Here is a 21,758-nt window from a genome sequence, read left to right as displayed (position 1 = left end):
GTACTAACTATTCCACACTGTGTAAAGAAACAGTGAATAAACAAGATAGAAAGTGCTTGATATAGCTATTTAGATGGCCAAAAGCCTCCCACAGAGCATTGCTAGTGAGGAATAACATAGTGCCAGGGTGAGAGGTAAGGTACTTTGATGCTGGCCAAGGCAGAGGGAGGAGGAGACAGATGGTGTGAGTCAGGGTCAGAGTTACCCCATGTGTCCTTAAATACTGGGGGGAGACTTAAAGAGAGAGGCTGCTGAGTGTGCCTGTGGTGAGATAGTTCACTTAGGTTGACTGGGAAGACCGAAGTAAACTTCCAAAGGCTTTACTAAAGCAGGAGGGAGGACAGCAGCACGGCAGATTAAATGCTGTGCTGACAAAGGCAAGAGAGTGCACATCAGGAAAATCTGAACTACTGCTCACTGGTGGCTTCTAAATTAGCTCCGAAAGTCACGAAAAAGAGTTGGGCATCACTGTGGAGAGTTAATAAAAATACCTGCTGAGTAGGCAGCAGCTTGTGAGAAAACACCAGCAAAATGTTTGGATGTTGAAAGACTTGGAGCAGAAATTGCACCTGAAATATGATGATGCCACCATGAACATGCGTGTGATTGCCTTGGTTCAGATGCAGTGGTCCTACTGTTGTGTATGAAGCAGTGGCAAAGGAAAGACCTGTTGGTTAGAGCAGTTTAAGCCACAGAAAGAGCTGCCTGAACCTATGTTGACAAAGCTGTGGAAAGCCGGGAGCATCTGAGATGGGAGTCCCCATGGGGAATTCGTGCTGTAATTCTTATTATTGTTAGTGTGGGCTGCACCCCCAGTGCATGAGCAGCAGGGCCAGGGACCCCCCTGCAGCCCTGATCCAGCTCTGGGGCAGCAGCACAAGAGGAACTTGGAGCTGTTGGGGAGAGGCCAGAGGAGGCCATGGAGATGCTGCGAGGGCTGGAGCAGCTCTGCTCTGGAGCCAGGCTGAGAGAGCTGGGCTGGGGCAGCCTGGAGAAGAGAAGGCTCCTGAAGGGGAGACCTGAGAGCAGCTCCAGTGCCTGAAGGGGCTGCAGGAAAGCTGGAGAGGGGCTTGGGACAAGGGATGTAGGGACAGGCCAAGGGGAATGGCTTTAACCTGCCCGAGGGGAGACTGAGCTGAGCTCTTAGGCAGAAGCTCTTCCCTGGGAGGGTGCTGAGGCGCTGGCACAGGGTGCCCAGAGAAGCTGTGGCTGCCCCATCCCTGGCAGTGTTCAAGGCCAGGTTGGACACAGGGGCTTGGAGCAAGCTGCTCTAGTGGAAGGGGTCCCTGCCCGTGGCAGGGGTTGGAGCTGGGTGAGCCTGAAGGTCCCTTCCAACACAAACCAGGCTGGGATTCTGTGATTCTATACATTTTTAAAATTCAAGTGTGTTTTGATAACGACCCAAATAACATTCCAAAAATCAATCAAAGAGAGCCATAAAGTCACAGGTTGGATTTCACCCCTGAACATTTGGTCCAAAGCCCTGCTGAGTGCAGGGCCAATGCCAGGACACTGCATTGTTCAGTCAAGTTTTGATTATCCTCAAACCTTGTGTACCAGGAATTTCCTGCTCGGTCTGTTACTGCTCCATTGCAAAGCTGGTCTTCAGTCCATAAATTTATTTTATTCCAACTGGTACATGAAAAGTCATAAACCAATTTATGAGCTGAGAAATGCCCGTCTTGCTGCCACAGCTATTTGACATATGTCAGCTGCAATTCTGGCTTTCCTAAAGCCTCTGTGAGGCTTTTTGGGAGGGAGATGAGCTGTGATAGGGCTTCAGACGAATGAAGCTTCATCACAAATAGAAGAGATGTCTGATATGTTTATTGGAGTCAAATATTACCAAGTATTTAAAAGGCTCCTCTGTTACCAGTGCACATACTTGGTATCTGCTCGGAGGGGGAGAAGTTGGTCTGGGTGGTTCAAAGGGGCTTTTCAGTGCACAGCCTTTCATCACGCCTATAGCATGGGGCTGTGCCTGTCTTGCAGAGCACCCCCTCACCTTTGCACCCCCTGAGATCAGCAGAGCAGCAAGGTTATTTCCCCAAATAATGAGATCAAGAAGTTTCTGCCATCTGCTCAATGGGACAGGGCTTGGGTGATCTCCCTGCAGCAGTTCTGGCTTCCCTCCTAATGACAGCAGCCTTGTCAGGACTCTGACATCTCCTCAGCGATGCACGCTCTGCTGGGCTGGCTCAGCCTGTGCCACAACCAGCTCGACATCTTGTTCAGCATCTGATCAAGCACCACATGGCTCTTGGCTCCTTCAGGAGGAGCAAAAAGCAAAAGAAGGGCTTGGCTGTGAAATCATCTGCTCCCAGTTACAGTCTCCTTTGAATGTCTCTTAAACTAGTGAATGATTTATGCTCAGTTTATACCTTCTGCAAGAGCTTGGGCTGCTGTGGCACTGAACTATCTATTTGCCTTCAGTGTGGTCCAGTCCCTCTGCAACCTGCTCTGTCCTCAGCCTCTGCTGTGCTCAGTTCCTTCTCTCTAAAAGCCTTTGGAGTTTTTCAGCTGCAGGAAACCTCTTTTGCCCCCCAGATTGTCCCCAGAGCCCTGCACACCTCCAGACCCCATCCATGCTGCTGCCTCTGCATCCTCAGGATCTCCATCCTTTGCTGCTTCTCTTGGTGCTTTTCAACCCTGCCATCCAGCCTGATCTCTTTTCCTCCTTAAACAACCTGTGCCCAGCATTCAGCCTAATTTTACCCCATCCATCCCAGGGTTTTTCCCTCAGGTCTTTAAGATTTTATTCTGTTTCTGCTATTTTGGTCCTTTCCTGTCTCTCTGCGCACAAGTTTTAAGAAAGCTCAGGCAGGGTCATCCCCTTTGAGCACTGAATGGTAATGCTGATGACCTGCTCGGAGGCCTGCGCAGTCTGCAGCACTTCCCAACACACCTGAAGTCCTCTTCTGCATATCTTTGCTTCATTTCCATCACTGCACTGAAAACATGAAGCAAGGAAAACGGAAAACGCAGACTTTGGGTGACCGTTCATTGAAGGAAGATGAGGTTGAGCTTCAGGAGCTTCATAGCGAGTTGAAAAAACTTGAGGATTTCAATGGGGACTGAATCAGTGAGGGGGCTGCTGTGGCACCCTGACCATGGCCTCTGGTTTCTGGTCCATGGGCTGAAATTCTGTAGACTCATTTAAAGTCTTAATCTGTCAGCAAAGTTCAGTTAATCAATACTTGCAAATAACACCTCAATGCAAAGGGATTATTGTCACCTATGCCACAGTCTCCTGTAAGAAATCTCGACACAGAGGTGAAGGACCTCTCCTTCACTTTGACCTGAGCAGAGCAAGGTTCTGTGCTAGCTGGTGATAACTTTCTTGTCGTCATTGCTGTAAAAATGGGTAAAACCCAGAGGAAACCGTTGTGCCTCAGACTATAGTTTTCTATCTGTAGTATTCTGTCATTTCTGTAGTTGCTCATTGCATGTACCTAATTTGTCTTTATTACCATCAACAGAGCAAGGCTAATATTTAGACTTCTAGCAACGCATAACAGAGGCAATAAGAGAAATGTATTTTTTAGGACTTATAAATAAGGCTTTTTTGGAGTCACTGCAACAAAAGCATCAGCGCTCTTATCGGAAACGTACACGTTGTAGCCTGTTAATAACATTGCCAATCATCAATAGCAGCTTTATAGCATAGAGGCTGGAAAAATAAAGGAATTTAATTACTTTCATTCCACAGTTAATGCTGCGAGGCACACGAGTGTTCTTTACGTCACAGCCTATCTTAGGGAACAAATATGGGGTTTTAAAGCTACTTCAGCAGTTGGTTCTTGTTTATTCCAACAAGAAATTTTGTTGAAAATTTGGAGTCAGGAGCCTAAATTCCTTAAGGACTTAAGCCTGCTCTTATTTAGTGTTATCAAACATAATTCAGGAATCTGTGAGAAGCTTCTAAAGTCCTCACATAGAGTTGAGGCTGTTTCCAGGGGAGTCTTTCTTATTCAAGGCAGAGCTACATTTTCCTGCCTTTCACTGTATATTTTACTGCAGCGTGGGGAACCCTTTGCAGCATTCAACTGTTTTACACTGGTCTTTCAACACATTTCACTCTAAGAGCCCGAACTAGTGGCAGGTTGTTTTCTAGGTGGCTGGTTGTAAATGTTCAGGTAACAGAACATGGTCCTGGTCCTGGAGCCAGCTCCCACCTCGATTCTGAGTTTATGATGTATGGAAAGGAGAGGACAGAAGTCTCAAGGACTGAATGGTTATCTCCTCAGATTAATGAATGTGTTTAAGGCCATTGTGCCTCTGTGGGAGGAGCAGGCACAATTCTTGTGTCACGTTGCTGCATGATTTATGGAGCAACACCAACTGTGCCAAGGCTGGGATGAGCAGTGCTTTGGCTCACGGTGGGGCACTGCTCCACGTCCTGGCACATCTGACAGCACTGCTCTCCCTGCCCGTCACTTAGGCTCCTACCCACAACCCTTTCTGTGGAAGAAAGACAATCATGGCACACCTGCAGTTGAGTTACATGATGTAAAATGAATGTTAGTTAGAGAGACACCATAAAGACCATGTGGAAGAAGGTCCTTAGGATGATGCCACCTACCAACAGAATGTTTGCAATCAGCTCAAGGTACTGGAGATGGAAAAGTTTCTTTCAGGGTAGTGACAGGTAATATCTGCAATAAGTTGAGCTGCAGCGAGGTTACAAAGAAGAAATGTCCTTACAGGTTTTGGTTCCAGGGAAGAAGATCCCGAATCTTCTATGATTCATTATGAGAATCACTGTGAGGGTGCTGAGGCGCTGGCACAGGGTGCCCAGAGAAGCTGTGGCTGCCCCATCCCTGGCAGTGTTCAAGGCCAGGTTGGACACAGGGGCTTGGAGCAAGCTGCTCTAGTGGAAGGGGTCCCTGCCTGTGGCAGGGGTTGGAGCTGGAGGAGCTTTGAGGTCCCTTCCAACCCAAACCAGGCTGGGATTCTGAGGGATATGGTCCTGCTTCATACCATTTGCATCTCCCATTAGAAAACACTTGTGTAACCCTAGAAAAATAACTAAAGAGACATAAATATGTTATTTCTTTACTGTTCAGTGATCACGCCTGCCATGAAACCAGAGGAAAATAATGTGTAGGTCTGGTAGTAATTGTGATAAAATATATTAGTTGTACAGTCTTATGCTGGGATTTAGCTCAGTTTCTTCAGACACTAGTGACTATTTTTACAGAAATTCCTATGGAGAACCAGTGGTGCCTCTGGAAAGCTGCTGATTAAATGGATGGATTTCCTCCCTCTGCCTCCACCAGAAGTGGGAAGGCACAAGGGTCTGATGTTGCTTGATGGTCTGATGTTACTAAATAACCTCAGCATCTCTGTTTCTTTTTAAGAAAAGAGGTTGTTCGTTCATTTAAGTGACACTGTAATATTCAGAGAAGTGGTTTCTTGGGGCAGCACTTGCTTCTGCCCCTTTGAAATCAATGGGCCATATTCAGATCTAGAATAAAAGTGTCCAAGATGAGGATTATCACAGCCCTCAGAGTTGCAGTTGTGTTTTACAAAGCATGTGAGGATGGCGTAGCCTTGTCCTGCCCTACCAGTGCAGCTGTCTTCTAAATATCACATTTAAACTGAAATATGCCTTTCTTGCTCACTGTACCAAATACTTTCACACTGGCGAGATGTCTAGAAGGGAGAATGTCAATTTGCTCTATATTTAAATATCTCTAAAATATGCATGTTATTAATTTTGCCTTTTCTATCCTTTTATTACACCCCAAATAAAAAGAGACATCTGCTATACACTTTCTATATTTTAATCACCTCTGAAAGCTTCAATTAGTATGCAGCTAATAAGACTTGACAGTTTTACTAATATTAGAAGATGGGATTGAAGCAATGTAAAGCAGGAGCAATTCTCAGATACATTCTGTAGCTCTTTGAAATATGTACTTGAAGTATGTTCTGAATATATATGACCACAGCTTTCAAACTATGCCCATCATTTTCTTGATAATAGACACAGAGTTATCATTTGCTTAGCAATTAGTCAGCTGCCTCAAATAAGGAGCTATGAGACACTGAATAAGGGAATTCAGAGCGTGCAGATGGCACACAGAAGCTACAAAACATCCACAGTTGCATAAAGCTGAGGAGGGACACATTTGCCATTGGAAAGCCTATTGCTGTGTAACTGGAAGGTTAAACACAGGAGATCAGGTAGTGATTCCACAGCTCTGACACAGCCCACCACCACAGTTTGTCGTTGCAAAGGCAGTTCTACTTTGTCACTGCTAGCCAGAGGTGCTGGGATGTTCAGGTGCAGCAGAGAAGCTGGGGTATTAAAAGCCAACAGGAAACTTCACAAATGTACTTTCTTCATTATTTTGGCAATAACAGTTTTAAGTGCTTCCTAACAAACTCTTAAGTGGCAGTGCTGTGTTATCCACAAGTGGTGTTTCAGCTCTCTGAAGCCTCTCAGCACCATGTTCCCATGAAGCTTTCTATGGCAGGCAGGAAAACTGCCAACTTCTTAGCAAAGTGTGGGTTAGAGAAGTTGTGTTAAGCTCCATTTGCTGTAATTGCAGGGGTAATTGAGAATAAAGACTAAGCAGATAGGTCAAATCTCCTCTTTCAAGTAATTATGCATGATTCAGATGGAGGGTATAACAGTACAGAGATAGAAGTGTATGTAAATTCTGGAAGTAATTTCCTAGAGAAAGTGATTATAAGGTTAACAGTAGTTTAGCATCCTAAAATTAGAGATTATTTTAAATTCAATGTTTTTTTGGGGGGATAATCTATCACATAGGAAAATACATCATCTTGTTAGAAGCAATTTAGGAACCAGGAAGCCTTTTTGATTACTGTGAATGGCTCTGAAAGAAAAACATCTTACAGGTGATGTCCATGACGTGCAGCTCAGGTTGGTAGAACAGCAAGGCAGAACCAGCACTGCTCATAGCACTCCAGGCACCGCTCCTGAATTAAATCATGTTTAAGGACCCAGAGCCACGGGACCTTCAGGCCGTATGCTCACACTTCACCGTCTCAGCACTGAAGTCCCCTTTGCAAAATGAAATCCCTGTTGCGTGTTGAATGAGGACTTTTTACCCTTAAGCCATCACAACTCTCCTGCTCATTGGCATTCTCCTTGCACAGCACTGGATGAAAGAAACCCTTTGCCAGAACCACACAAGACTATGCAGGAAATGAGCACCTGGTAACTGCTGGTAGGTGTGAGATGGAAAGGAAGCATCTACAGGGGGTTTGAGCCATCTTCTACCCTAGTCCTTCCCATGGGACAGTTGCCTCCGCCCCAGCTGCCCCTTGAGTGGTTGCTTTGCAGAACCAGGCTCACAACCACAGCATTCTTCTCCAAAAGTGTGGTCAGGCATTGGAAAAGGCTTCCTAGGGAAGAGATGGAATCACCATCCCTGGAAGAGGTCACAGACTGTGTAGGTGAGGCCCTCAGTGCCATGGGTTAGTGGTGGCCTTGGCAATGCTGGGCATTGGTTGGACTGGATGAGCTTGAAGGTCTTTTCCAACCTGGTTGATTCGAGGATTTGGGCAAGCAAGAACCATGGGGAAAGCTGGACGAAGACACATGGCCCTGTGTGTGTCCTGGCCTGGTGGATGGGCAGGGTAGATGATAATCCACCTACGAGCAGACTGTGCCATCCAGTGTGGGCTCTCCACTGGTGTAGTTATAGGTGAAACCTGAGAAAGTTCCAGAAGATTTACAGAAGCTTTTAATTCCTCTAAAGCTGGCTGGATCAGGGGATGTTACTGAAATACCGCATGTAAGTCTGGAAACCAGGAGGGGTAGAGGATGAAAAGGTGTTGACCATGAATTGTGAGGTTTGTTTTCCCTGAAAGAAGGATGAACAAGAACGAGCCCTCACGCTATATTCCTTTGCTCCCAGAAGCAGGTTTATGGAGGTAACTCCCTTGTGTCAAACCACAGTATCCTTGGAGCAATGTGTGCGCTTTGATGCTGAGATTTGCCAGGAGCCAGAGGAGTGAGGAGCACAAAAGTTCCTCTCACATTCCCAGTGTGCCTGGAAGAAATTCTTCAGCGCTTTGTTAAGTCTGTGTCAAGGCGCTTCACCATCCCCTCTGTAGGGGAGTCCACTGCCTACAGGGGAGACCATTGCTTAAGGGTGGCTGGTGAAAGACAAGCAAAGTGACTGAAGAAGGAGGCTGCTGTGCTCTAATGTCACAGGACGCAGGTCTGGAAAGCTCTGGCTGGAAAGGGAGAACAAACAGCTCTGGTAGAAATCTCTGCCTGATAGTGGTGAGCTGCAACCGCTGTAGTAAGGAATAAAGAAACTGCCAGGCTTGTGCAAACACATTTCAGAGCCTTGGTGTGCTGAGGGAAGGCTCTGATGTTCGCTGTCAATGTTGGATCTGATATAACCTCTGCTCCGGCTCTCCTGACCACCAGGCTCCTCGCTGCCAGCCCCATCTCGGGGCCCACAGCCCTTCCCTGATCTAATGATCCTAACGAGGTGTGGATCTGAGGAGGGGGGTGAGAGTGCCAGGAGGAGAGGACACGCTACTGTATGTTAGGCTCGTATCTCACACACCAAGCCAGCCCCAGTCACTGCTGCTGATAAGAGCTGATATCAACAGTCCCTGGGCAGCAGTGATGCAAGAAATGCGTTCTATTGGGTTTTTTTAGCATGTTATTATGGGCTGGTCAGATTTCTATTACTTTTTACAGCTGAAGAGCACTGCATCCTGTGCAATAGGCTCTGACTGATCACATGTTTTAAATCCAGTTTCTATTTCACATACTGTTCATTGATCAGTGCACAACACCAGTCATTCCTGGGTTTTACGTGGGTGAAGCTGCATCAATGCTCCCACAGTATCTCTACCTTCAAGAAGTGGTCTTTGTGCAACCAAGAGGTGGTGAGTTGTACATGTGAGTAGGGATATTAAAAGGTTTGACAGAATATTTGCCTTTTATGTATGTCTATATGCATATATGCATATAAGTATATATGTATGTACGTATATAGAAGACAACAACAGGAGAGCTTTCAGACTAGTACACAAAATATTAAGGCTATTTACGAATATCTTTCTGTCAATAAGAACCAGTCTCAGCTTGAAATAGATTAAAAGGGACACATAATGAGATTTAAAATTCAGACAGCTTTTCAGCTAGAAGGTGGCCATCACAACTTGTGCTTTTTGGAACAACCAAATATTAATTCCTCTATGTATTTATGTCAAGCTGCATGTGCTGTTATATGACACTTGATCTCTAATTGGTTTTTTTCTTCTTTCTCAGCTTCTACTTTCTTCTTAACCAACTGCAGAGACATAGAAACCCATGGTTGATGTGTACACATCTCTGATGTCGGTTGGGTGTCTGCCATGGCATCGAACGTCAGTATGAGACCTTGCATAACGTCCCTGTTCTTAGTGCTGTGACACAGGAACAGAACCAGGTCAAGTCATCAGACTCCTTGTTTTCTTCATATTATTTTAACCAGACTATTTTGATCTCTATTTAAGACCTAAACTGTTGATGGATTTTGATGGAATAAAAATACTTCTGATATGCTGAATAGATTTCCCTACATCTACAGTTAGACAAACTGTTATTTATATTCTAGCTTAAAAACTTCAGTCTCTCAGTGCCAATATTAAGGTCTCCATGCGTTTTCCTGTATAAGTTTATTTTTCTGCCTCTCTTGTCTCAATAGTATTTCTCGAAGTTGTGATGTATTCCTTACACCTTTTGTCTGTGAGGATTGTGTTGCTTCATGAGCACAGTTTTGCCTCTGAATTAGCAAATGTATCCTTCCTTTCCTTCCAGAATGAGTTTAAATACCTATCCAATCTTTGAGTCAAAACAGCAGGGACCAGCAGCTAGTTTTAGCCAGGGGTGAGGGCTTCAGTCTCGCTTGGAAAAGGCTTGGACTTGGGCTTTGCCCCTCTCTCCTGACTCCTCATGGAGACATGATGAGCTTGCCTGACCATCAGGCTCAGAAGAGGGTCTCCTGCACACTCTGTAGGGAACTGTAAGTGAATTCAAAAAGGTAACTGACAGCTAAATTTGGCAATTTGCTTTGTTCCTGTGTGTTTTAGTAGCCTCATCTGTAAAACGGGAATAATGTGTGTGTTATCATTTCACATCAATGCATTGAAATTGGTTTATAAGAGCTAAATGTGAAGATGGTTACTCTCTCTTTAGAAAGAATGCTTTGATTTGGGATAGGTTTTCATTCTTACGGAATTCTTCTGTTTCAGAAAGCGCAGCTCCAAGGGGTTTTTATTAAACTCATCTGTCAGAATAGAAATACTTCCTGGAGACCAGTGGATTGCAGGGGACGCGTTCGATGAATGTGTGCATATTATGTCCATAAATGTTTGTTACAGGAATTATTCCCAACTGATATGACAAAGATATGAAAAATTAGATCACAAATCTCATTAACGCTGCAGACACTGAAAGAGAAATGAAGCCAATTAATGTTGATAGCACTTGTCAGAAGAATGTCATGCTTCTCTTCTTAATGCCAGTCACATACCTGGAGCTGAACGACTCCACAGATGATGACTTTCCTCTCATCAGGAGCGAGCTTGGGTGGGTAACGAAGGAAATTCCTGGTTTCCATTACTTACGTCGAATTACCTCAGTTTACCTGGTAGGTGTTATGTTAAAGTCATGAAAGGGAGCGGAGGCAACAGGGACAAGGCTCACTGACCTCGCAGAGCCCCTCCACTCTTATCTTCTCTGAGTACTTAAGTGGAATTAAATACCAGGCTGCTCTGTTACCATGACAACTTTGCTTTTTAGGGGAAAAAGTAGTGGATGGTTGGTGAGTCAAGCACCCTGTCACTGTGGCTATCAAACACCATTCTCTTCGGCACTGGGAAAAACGAAATGGGGAAACATGTACTTTTAAGGCTGGACATAGAAAGAACTTTTCCACATGAGAAGCAAAATATAAAACTGTTGGAAACGGTGAAAATTATCATACTTGACCTCTGTTTTCTGTTTGGAGGTACTAGGAGGCTATGTACCTGTCTAAACACGAGTTACATATACATATGTGGGATGAGCACAGGCACGCAGCCAGCAAGCTCTGCTGAGCTCTTGTGAATGCCCATTGAATCTAGGCAACATCTGAAAGACTTTTCTTCCCCTCTTTCTATCTCAGTTTTGCTTTGGCTCTATGAATCTGTGCAGCTGCAGCTTCAGGAGCCACAGTTTGCTGCTCAAAGCAGCAGGGGCTTGGGTGACAGATGGGATGAAGGAGGCTGGGAGACCTTCAGCCCATAGCAAAAGACCATAAGTACTGGAAGCAGGTTCCCAGCATCACTTGGAATAGACCTTTAGGAAAGAGAATGTGAGCATTTCAGTCATTGCTGTCTGCTCATAAGCAAAATTAAGGGCTGCCTGTGGTTTTGTCACCAGCAATGCCAAGGAAAGACACTGTCAGGTCATCAAAATCAGTTTTGAAAGGGAATGTCTAAACTGTACAGTGAAATAAATATATTTAATGTTGCTATTTCAGGCTCCCAATCCCAAAGAAATTCTTGTTTAATGAAGTGAATTTTTGAACAACAAAAAGACTTAATAAAAGGGGTAGGGGGCAAAGTGCCAGAGTAGGATGTGCATTGTTAGGAGTGGGCTTAATCATTAGGAATAAGGTAAACCCTCAACCACAGAGAGTACAGGCACTGCCAGCTTCGTGAGAGCAAGGGGTAGGGACAACATCCAGCCAAAGGCTGAAAGGAGCCATTGGAGTATCATTAACTTGTCAACTTCTGACTACGGGATGTCAATGCGTACTAAAGCTTCATTTGTTTATGACTTTGATGTTATAACCTGCATCATATCAATTACAAGGTTGAAATCATCCGCAGTGATTTATTCACATATTTTGGGGAGCTGGCTGCAAACTGATCATTATTTGCTACAGTTTATTTATTATCCAATATAACTTAGCTCTGTATTTTACAGTAAAAGTGAGAACAGCCCCATTTCTGTTACTTGATATCAAGGGGTAGATAAGGGGCTTTGCAACACTTGCTGCTCCCAGTTTCAATATCTGCTGCAACAATCAAGTTAAACATTTCATTTTAGTAAATAGTATTTCATATTATTTCAGTTTTCATCAAATTGCCTTGCAGTAGCTTGAATTGCTAGGATATCATCTAAACCCTAACGTTATAAAATAATATCTAGACCTCTAACAGTTCTTGTACAAGCATACGAAGCCAAAGACATTGGTGTATATTAACCTGCTGAATGTTACCTATCAAGCCTTTATGTGGCAGTGTCACTGAAGGAAATCCCTCCTGAGGTTCTTTATTTGCTATGACACAAGGATGACATGGAAATGCTAAGGTATATATTTGTTATTTAATACATATACAGAGCAACTGTTTGTTTTAAGCAGTGAAGTCTTCAATGCCTGCAGAAATGAATCTGGTCCTATAGAAGTGACTTTGCAGAAGCAGAATGAGGTTTTCCATTTTTATAAGCGGATGGTGGGAAGCAGCTCCCCATGCCATGGTGGTTCATTGACACCCAGCACTGAGAGTTCATCTTCAACATACCTCTTTAATACCTCTTTAACAGCAATTTTTGTTCTCTGCAGGCACATTAGAAACATCTATTTGCACGTGTACATTTAAAGTCACTTAGAAGCTTGCTGCTTTCTTAATAACATTGGTTTATTAATTGAAATTATTGTCTCTGCCTTTGTGACAGCTTACATCAAATCTGCAACAAACTGATGGGATATCCTTAACCTGTTCCGGTTGTATCCATGTACCTCAACTGGGTACATGCATTCACTAGTTAAGAAAAACAAGACGTCTCACAGGATCTCTGGGTGTTGAAATGGAAATACACGTTTCTCTAACTTCAGCACTGAAATAGATATTAATGCAGGTGCTCTAGCTGAAATACTGTTATAATGGCTTCGAGTTGGTTGTTTTCCCTGCTCATTTTACAAGAGCCTGGATGAAAACTGGGAAGGAAATGAATGATAATCTTGTAGAGCAGCAGTGGAGTAGATGGGCCATCAGCTCAGGGATGCAATTTGGTTTAGGTCTTTCATGTGGAATTAGGGTCATTACTGTGATTTAGCAAGGAACATATGGTTTCTTACGTGGTCTAGTGTGAGGAGTCCCTGCCTATGGCAGAGGGCTGAAACTAGATGACCTTATGGTCCTTTCCAACCCAACCCAGTCTATGATTCTATATGCACAAGTGAACCCAGAAACTACAGAAAATGCAATTTTCAGAACTTATTCCGCAGTTACCTATAATACACTTGCACTAAATTGGATTGTGGGTGAACAAAGGAGTTAATCTTGAATTCAGTGCTGTTGTCCTGCTCTGTGTTCTGTTGGAAACACAGGCGGTTTGTTTCTCTTTTGCAACTTACTCAATAAATATTTTGGCATGCCTGTCTGTTGTGCTGCCTTAATCTCCCCTTCTCCTGCACAGGAATTAGCATTTGCAATTTAGTCACCAGGGGAAACGAAAAAGTCTCTGCACTGACTTGAAATTTAATGCCTAAAAGATAACGGGACTGCCGAGTCAGCACAAAGTGCTTTTAACAAATAAACTCATTGCCTGCATATAATTTAATAGTAGATATGGCAAGTAGCATAGTGGTACTGCGTTAGAAAAGATGGAAGACTTTAATGGACCTTCAGACAATAGTTTCTGTGGCGTGGTTTCTGCAGGCAGCAGCACACCCAGGGCAGCCACAGGAGGATGGGCACAATGGGAAATAACATGGGTACCTCTGGTATGGTTTGCTGTTTGCTGCTGTCTTCACTGGGGCAGTGCAAGGCCTGTCATGGGCCAGAGTAAAATTCAAGCTGACAACATTTACTTTGCCACAATTCCCTCCTCTGGTACCAATTCCCCCATCTCTTGTCCTAGTTTATCCCTGGATTTAGTCCAGTTTTGCTCTCATTCTCCGACTACATTACAAATGCTTCTGTAGTATCCAGAGAAGCTGTGGCTGCCCCATCCCTGGCAGTGCTCAAGGCCAGGTTGGACACAGGGGCTTGGAGCAAGCTGCTCTAGTGGAAGGGGTCCCTGCCTGTGGCAGGGGTTGGAGCTGGAGGAGCTTTAAAGTCTCTTCCAACACAAACCAGGCTGGGGTTCTGTGGGTCTGTGGTGCAGGTGCCATTCAGGCTGAGCTCCAAAGAGCCTCTGCTTCCTCTGACCTGCTACTTTTGCATTTAACTTCAGGATTTTTAATTACCCATCATCTCTGTGGCATTTAAGACCAGTGCCCTAAGAGCAGGCAGTACCTACTGGTGCGTTACCTGGGGGTGAGCACAGGCACGCTGGCACTTCCGTCCATGGGGAAGGAAGTGATCAAACAAGCAGGAAAACATTGCGAATATTTTTACTTTTACTGAGATAACTAAAGCATCTTAGAGAGATGATTGCCTCCGACATTGCTACTCCTCATCTGGACTAGAGTGAGCCATAGGGAATCAGCTGCAGATTTTCTGCTCTGCACATATGGAAGATGGAGCCAGGAGGTGGCAGGTGTCTTGTCTCAAGGAACAAGGGATGGGACAAGAGGAACCGGCCTCAAGCTGCACCAGGGCAGGTTTAGATGGAGCTGAGGAACAATTCCTGCCCCAGAGGGTGCTCAGGCATTGGAACAGGCTGCCCAGGGCAGGGCTGCAGGCACCGTCCCTGCAAGGGTTCACACAGCGTGGAGACGAGGCCTCAGTGCCATGGGTTGGGGGTGGCCTGGGCAGTGCTGGGGTAAGGGTTGGACTGGAGGAGCTTGGAGGGCTTTTCCAACCTGGCTGATTCTGCCATTCTGTAGCAAGTGCAGAAAGAACACAGTTAATGGTTAAATAGTTAAAAAGAGCAAAGTTACAACAGAAAAAATGGTGCCTTAATTGGAAACATCAAACAAGCTTAAATGTAAGTGAAATAGCATCAGTCCAAAGCAGCTGATGGCCATGGGGTTATAAAGGCGTAGTACTGGACCCCATGGAGACACAACCAGAGCATCACCTCTGCCAGCAGAAATCAATATGGAAGGGTTTGCAGCCTAAGTAGGCTGGATATAATGTAAGTGGCAGATCCATACGACGGGAAAAGCAGCCTCAGCCCTAGCCCAGTGATTGCAGGGGTAATTGGCTGCAATTTCGCTACTCCCATATGAGTTTTAACAGCAGAACAATTTTATTCTGTTGCATGAAGATCCCTGCGATTACTGGTATGGCTACCTTGGAGGGGGAACATCACGCCTGACTGCTATGTATGCCATTGAATTCAAACCTCTTTATTTTTTCATTAGAAAAAACCACTAATGAGACGCCTGTTCTGTTCTCTCAATGCAGATGGATGAGTTCTCAAAGTCATAATACTGAGAAACATAATGACAGTCTCTAATCAGATTAATTTTTTCCCTATTCAGGGAAATTAATTTCCATCCCTATTCAGGTTTAAAATAATTACCTTTAGGAAGACAACCAAAATACCCACTCAACACGTTTCAATGATTAAACAGCACCTCCACTTCACCTTTATTTTTCACTCCTGGGAAGAGTTATCTATGCCTTTTTATTAGCCTGAGATCTAAATCATAGAATCATAGAATCAACCAGGTTGGAAAGCACCTGCGTTAGTGCCTCTAAGCATAACTCATCACATCTAAATTGCCAAATTCGGCCCATAAACAATGTGGTTTCCCACAAAGCAGTGCTGAATAGATGTCTTGTATGGCCAGCATCAAAGGACCAACTCCTGGGGGACAATGGACTCCCACCTATGGCCAAGCCATGCACATCACGTCCCTCTAAGTGACAAATACAACACAGCACCAGCACCGATCACCAGTCATGACTGGCAGGAGTTTTTCTTTCCAGGGAAAGTTTGGGAAGCAGTGAGCCCCTTCTCAAGCCTGACCACTTTTTGGAATTGGGAATTTTCATCACAAAAAATAACCTCATTTCCTAAAAGATGATTTTTTTGAAAAAATGGGTGACTGTTTTGGGGATGTTTGCTCTCATTTCTGCTTTTTAGGCTTTATTAATCATAGTTTTTATTTATTACCATGCAGCCCATGAGAGCCACAGCACGACAATTCAGGCTGTTCTGAGAAGCAGTCACAGGGACTGTGGTTTATGAGTGGTTTGTATGATCGATTTTTACCTTTCAGCTGAGATAATGGGTGCTTTGCATAGAGAATTTATAACCAGGAACACCCTCCCCTATTGGCACAAGGAATGGCCATGCCTTTTATTGCAGGAGCATGTTATCGATTTTGCAATGCTGTGCTCAGATCTAGGAGCAATGGGTCTAATTTTGCCTTACCTGGAAGGCGAAGTTATCCCACGACTATATTCATGATTTAACTTCCCAGAACCATTTGCTGGCTCCATTGCATGTGCTGTTCAGAGCGGTTTTATGCCCATGTGACTCTTAACACAGCATAAAACCTACAAAAAAAAAGGACAGAATGTGACATCAAGGGCTTTAGATGTACATTTATCTCTATGTTGGTGAAAGCAAGCAGGAGGGATGCTCCGAGTTTGAAGCTGTTCAATTGCTCATACTGGGGATAACTTACCTGAAGGAGTCTGAGAAGGTGTCACCTCTGCACTCCCAAGAGCTTCACCAACCTTTGCTGTTGCAAATGCTCCTTTCTCCAACCTGCATCCCTTCCTGGGATGCCATGCCCTTCCTGAGGCTTCAGCTGGGGCCCTGCAAAGGGAGCATTGCAAATAGATCAGATCATCCTTATATACCCTCTGCATCACAACTGATGTGGTACCTCTTAGGTTTTAGCTCTCAGTAAGGAGTAATCTGGCCTCTCTTTGACACGGATCAGCAGCTGCCTGCGTTTGCATACAAGCAAATATTTGGTTAAAAATTGAAAAAGAGCTCCAAAATATGAAACTACATTTTTTGCGTAAGAAAATTAAGGAAGGAAAAGCAACTGTAGATGATCTGTCTGCTTTGGAGGGTGTAAATGAGTACTTACTCTTTTCCTATATTACTCTTTCCACATAAATTACTTTATTTTCCCTCTTATTGTTCAGTTTGTTATAACCATAACTTTATTTAAATGTAGCTTTTCTTTCCAGTGTAACTGCAATAATTTCGTAGAGAACATATTTTGATAGCTTGGCTATAAGCTCAGGATTTCTCTCTGCTTCTATAATTGCTTCTTAATTATTTTCCAATCTCTGAAACAACAGTTTTCACAGTTTATTAAAAAGCCTTTTTGAAAGCATTACCCTAAGGCATTGTCAACATTTTATTACTATCACTAACAGCCAGCACAAATGAATAATCATCAGCACGGGTAGCTTGTGTCAGGCAGATGAGAACTGTTGGAGGCTTTTATACTAAAGTTTAATGTCAGGCGGGAGCTGTTCTCACTTAGGGACAAAGGCAAGCTTCTGCTACCTGGTGCCTGGACCAGATCCATCCATATATCTTGGAGAGGAAACTTGGGGTCTCTGAACTGATAAGGACCCTGCATGGGCAGCAGCCAAGCTGCTCTCAAAGGCTATTCCTCTTTTAGTTTAGCATTGATTTAAGTTCTCTTTGGCTATACAATCATCAGTTCTGCCCTGATCCTCCTCTTGCTGGTTGTCTTGTTGGCATCCTCCAGCTACCATGGCTGGATGAGAAATCTCACACATGAAAAACCAGTGCCTAGAAATACATTATGTAATTACCTGGAAAAAGGGGAAAAAAGGGGAAAAAGGAGAAGAAAGAGGGGGGGGGCAAGAGGGCAAAAAGAAGGGGGGAAAAATGAGGTGAAGAAAGAGGGGGGAAGGGGGGGAAAGGGAGGAAAATAGGGGGGAAAAAGGAAAAAAAAAGGTGGAAAAAGGGTCAGGGAAAAGGGGCCGGGGGGGGGGGGGGGGGGGGTAGGAGGAGAAAGGAGAAAGAAGAAAGAAGAAAAACAATAATAAAACAAATCAAGGATCAGTTTCCTTTCTGCCTGCTTGGCTGCTGCTGCACAGCTTTTTTCCACCCAGGCACTGGTTTGGATTCATGCCACCTGAGCCCCAGCAGCTGCACATCAAGGTCGCTCCTTTGCCTATTGCAGTATAGATTCTCTGAAGGGCAATAAGTAAAGGAGATTCCCCAGGACAGCCCTTGGTTGGGGTTAAACCTGTATTTGCAATTCCAGCCAGGATTGCTGCTAAACACTTTACTTGCTTTTTTAACACAAAACTCACCAGTGTGGCAGGTCCCTCCCGTTGGCCATGCTGGTGGCATGCAGTAAGTGCCTTGTGCTCAAGTACAATAAATGTTCAAATAGCTCCATCGTTGCCAGTGAGTCATTGGAACCAGCAAGAGGGACCTGCAGAAGCCAAGAGACAGGATCTCGCTGTTTCTGCAGGGGACTTCTAAGGATCAATTCCCTTTCATATTGTCTACAGCCTGCAGACAAGCGGAGCACACTGCCTTCTCAAGCTAGCCATCATACTCAGCGATGTTCTGATTTATAGATATGCTAACAAACACCATGCTCTGTTCCTGTTCTACATATGAATGTTGAAGCCGTGGCTCACTCTGAACAATTTGAAATAGAAGAGCAGAGAAACTGCTCCTGTGCAGGGATCCCCAAACTTCTTGTCTATAAATAATTAATACACTTTTCCCCATGTATTTCCTTGGAGGTTAGAAATCTCAACAGCATCCAGTTCTGACTTCTCCTCCTCAAAACTAAGCATGAAAAATAATTATCAACAAATGAGTTGGGAATGTTGTGACAAATTATTCAGGTTATGCATCAGAGCTGAAACTTTGCAAGAAAAGATTGATTTTGACAAACTTCCCAATGTAAAAAAAACCAACCATGGAAAAGTTCAAAACTTGTCTCTAGCATAAAATATTATGTAAGAAATAAATACAAAATACATAGTAGGAAATGAAACATATAGTAAGAAAATAAAGATGAAACAAAATGGCTCTGGATTACCAATTCGTTACTTGTTTCAAGCACCTAATTTTCTGCCACAGCTTAATACATTTTACTTTTGAGACTGCCCTCCTTCACCCAAATGCTCTTGAGGAACATGTCCAGCCTTAACTACACCTCTGTGCCACAGCACGGGTCTTACTCATGATGTCCTTCACCAGCATCTAAAGGCTTTGGGAGCAGAGGTAAATGGGTAGAAGAGGACAATATCTGCTGAAACGAGCAGGGGCTGAAGCATCGTTACAATAAAAGCCGTCAGTCCCTCTCCCTCTTCTCACACCACACTGCTATTTTTAATGTAAGATAGATTAGAAACAGTAATTGCATATTTATACAGGTGGGAAATAAACATTTTGCTTATATTCTCTTACTATCTTCTCATAAACTAAATCACGTAAGTGATTCCTGCTTTACCTTCGTCAGCCATGAGCAGTGTATTGCCTGGGTACAAAACTCTACCCTTAATACTTTGATTATAAATTACTGAGAGAAGAATTGCTGCCTTGAAGGCATTATTAGCTTTAGTGAACTAGTTTTCCTCCTTAATGCAGAGGCAGGAAGAGATCCTCATGTCTGGAGCAGGATGCAGAAGCTTGGTTATTAGGTAGCAGAATAATGAACCTGGGGTTGTAGCTGCCAGGAGCGTCTTGTACCGAATTATGTGTGTGAGGAAGGAGGATTTGCTGCTTGGATATGGTGTTTTAGGAGCGCGTTGTGCTTAAGTTTAAAACGTGTGATAAGCATCCAGAAAATAAAGCTTGGAGTTTCACTCATACTGTGAAGGTAGGCAGAATAAACAGAACTGTCATGGTTTAAGCTCAGCTGTAAACCACGCAGTTGCTCTCTCACTTCCCCCCTTTCCTTCCCCTGCTCCTGGAGGGATGGGGAGGAGAATCGAAAGAATGTAACTCCCACGGGTTGAGATAAGAGCAGTCCAGTAACTAAGGTATAACACAAACCACTGCTGCTACCACCAATGATAATAATGGTAAGGGAAATAACAAGGGAAGAGAATACAACCGCTCATCACCCGCCAACTGATACCCAGCCTGACCGAGCAGTGATCTAACCCTTCTGGGTAACTGCCCCCAGTTTATATACTGGGCATGACGTGCTGTGGTATGGAATACCTCTTTGGTCAGTTTGGGTCAGGTGTCCTGTCTCTGCTTCCTCCCGGCTTCTCCTCCTCCCTGGCAGAGCATGAGGCTCACAAAGTCCTTGGTCAGACCAAACATTACTGAGCAGCAACTGAAAACATCGGTGTTATCAGCGCTGTTCCCAGGCCGAAAGTCAAAACCACAGCACTGCACCAGCTACTAAGAAGGAGAAAAATAACTGCTACTGCTGAATCCAGGACAACAGAATAGTCCTCTGAATTCATGGTGGCATGACAAGGTCATGCCCATATAAATTACTAATGAATGTGCAAATTAGCTGCCCTGCAGGTATAAGGAGTGATTTACTAATGGTTTATAAGGGCTGTGCCTGAAGATGATGGTGATCATCATTGCAATGAAGACAGTGATGATGTTGAAGGCCAGGCTGGATGGGGTTTTGAGCCACCTGGTCTAGTGGAAGGTGTCCCTGCCTGTGGCAGGGGGTTGGAACTGAATGAGTTTTAAGGTCCCTTCCAACCCAAACCTTTCCAGGATTTATTCTAGGATTCCATGATGGTTTGCTACCTTCTCTCCACTTTCTTTATGCCATGGTAGTGAGAAGGAGAACGTGTTTGAATGCTTCATTTTTGTACTAACATTATTCAGCAATGAAACTAACAATAATATAATGGTATTTTTGTTCATTTCTCTTGTGGAATTTTGAACAACTTGTCACTCCTTAAAGCAATGAAGCTAAAAGAAACGGTGTTCTGCAGAAATAGCTGCCAATGAAGAGTTTGCATGGGCCAAAGCCAAGTCCTGGCTGTGGTAAAACTCAACCCTGGGTTAGTGAGGAAGGAGAAGAGTCTCCCAGGCCCATTGGCTTAAATCAACTGATGATCATTTAAACACTTAAGACAGTTTCCAAAAGGTGCTAATGAAAATCTGCTTTTAAGAGTTGTAGCTTGAAATTGTCTACGAAAAGTCTCAACAACACCACTGGACAGAGGCAAATTTTTATGTTTAGGTGAAGCACTCTTAAAGTGCCAATGTTCTCCCTCCAGGCCAGATTGAAATGGTTGGCTCTCAATAATGAAGAGATATTTCCTTTTGCAGCATTTCTTATTAAGCTTGCATGCAAGTTATGAAATTGGATATAACTGTAATGTTATATATTCTTTACTGTTAGGGTGCTGAGGCACTGGAATGGGTTGCCCAGGGAAGCTGTGAATGCTCCATCCCTGGTGGTGTTCAAGGCCAGGTTGGACAGAGCCTTGGGTGAGATGGTTTAGTGTGAGGTGTCCCTGCCCATGGCAGGGGGGTTGGAACTGGATGATCTTAAGGTCCCTTCCAACCCTAACTATTCTATGATTCTATATTATATTATATTATATTATATTATATTATATTATAGTAATAATTTACACATATAATCTTGTTTTATATATTATGCATGTGTCTAATTTCAGGTTGTCGCGGTTATGACAGCAGCAAGATCATTAATGGATGTGACTTGGAATTGTGCCCCTGGGAATTTCATATGAATCTGAGCACTACACCCTCTGCCTCCCTCATCTCAGGCACAATTCCTGTTTCTGTGCACCCCAGGAGCGTGGGATTCACAGGTCAGGATTTCAGTCTGGAAGACTTTTTATTTCGACCTCCTCTCTGCACAGCTGTACTTACCAGCTAACAAGGCAAGTCCTGACAGCATTATTTACGTGAACAG

At 44.0% G+C, this 21,758-nt stretch overlaps 1 long non-coding RNA gene across 1 annotated transcript; it reads left to right on the top strand.

Annotated features, from left to right (window-relative positions):
• The first annotated feature begins 8,951 nt into the window (after positions 1–8,951).
• Positions 8,952–13,415, top strand: LOC134172187 (uncharacterized). Its single transcript, XR_009967859.1, has 2 exons — positions 8,952–10,573; positions 12,710–13,415. It is a non-coding gene; the product is annotated as an uncharacterized LOC134172187 (long non-coding RNA).
• The last annotated feature ends 8,343 nt before the right edge of the window (positions 13,416–21,758 follow it).

This window comes from Pezoporus occidentalis, unplaced genomic scaffold (assembly GCF_034315485.1).
Source record: "Pezoporus occidentalis ecotype Australia unplaced genomic scaffold, CSIRO_AGI_Poc_V1 ctg45, whole genome shotgun sequence".
In the NCBI taxonomy this organism is placed as follows: domain Eukaryota; kingdom Metazoa; phylum Chordata; class Aves; order Psittaciformes; family Psittacidae; genus Pezoporus; species Pezoporus occidentalis.
The sequence above is the reverse complement of the archived record's forward strand: the minus strand, read 5'-3'. Positions and strand labels throughout refer to the sequence as shown.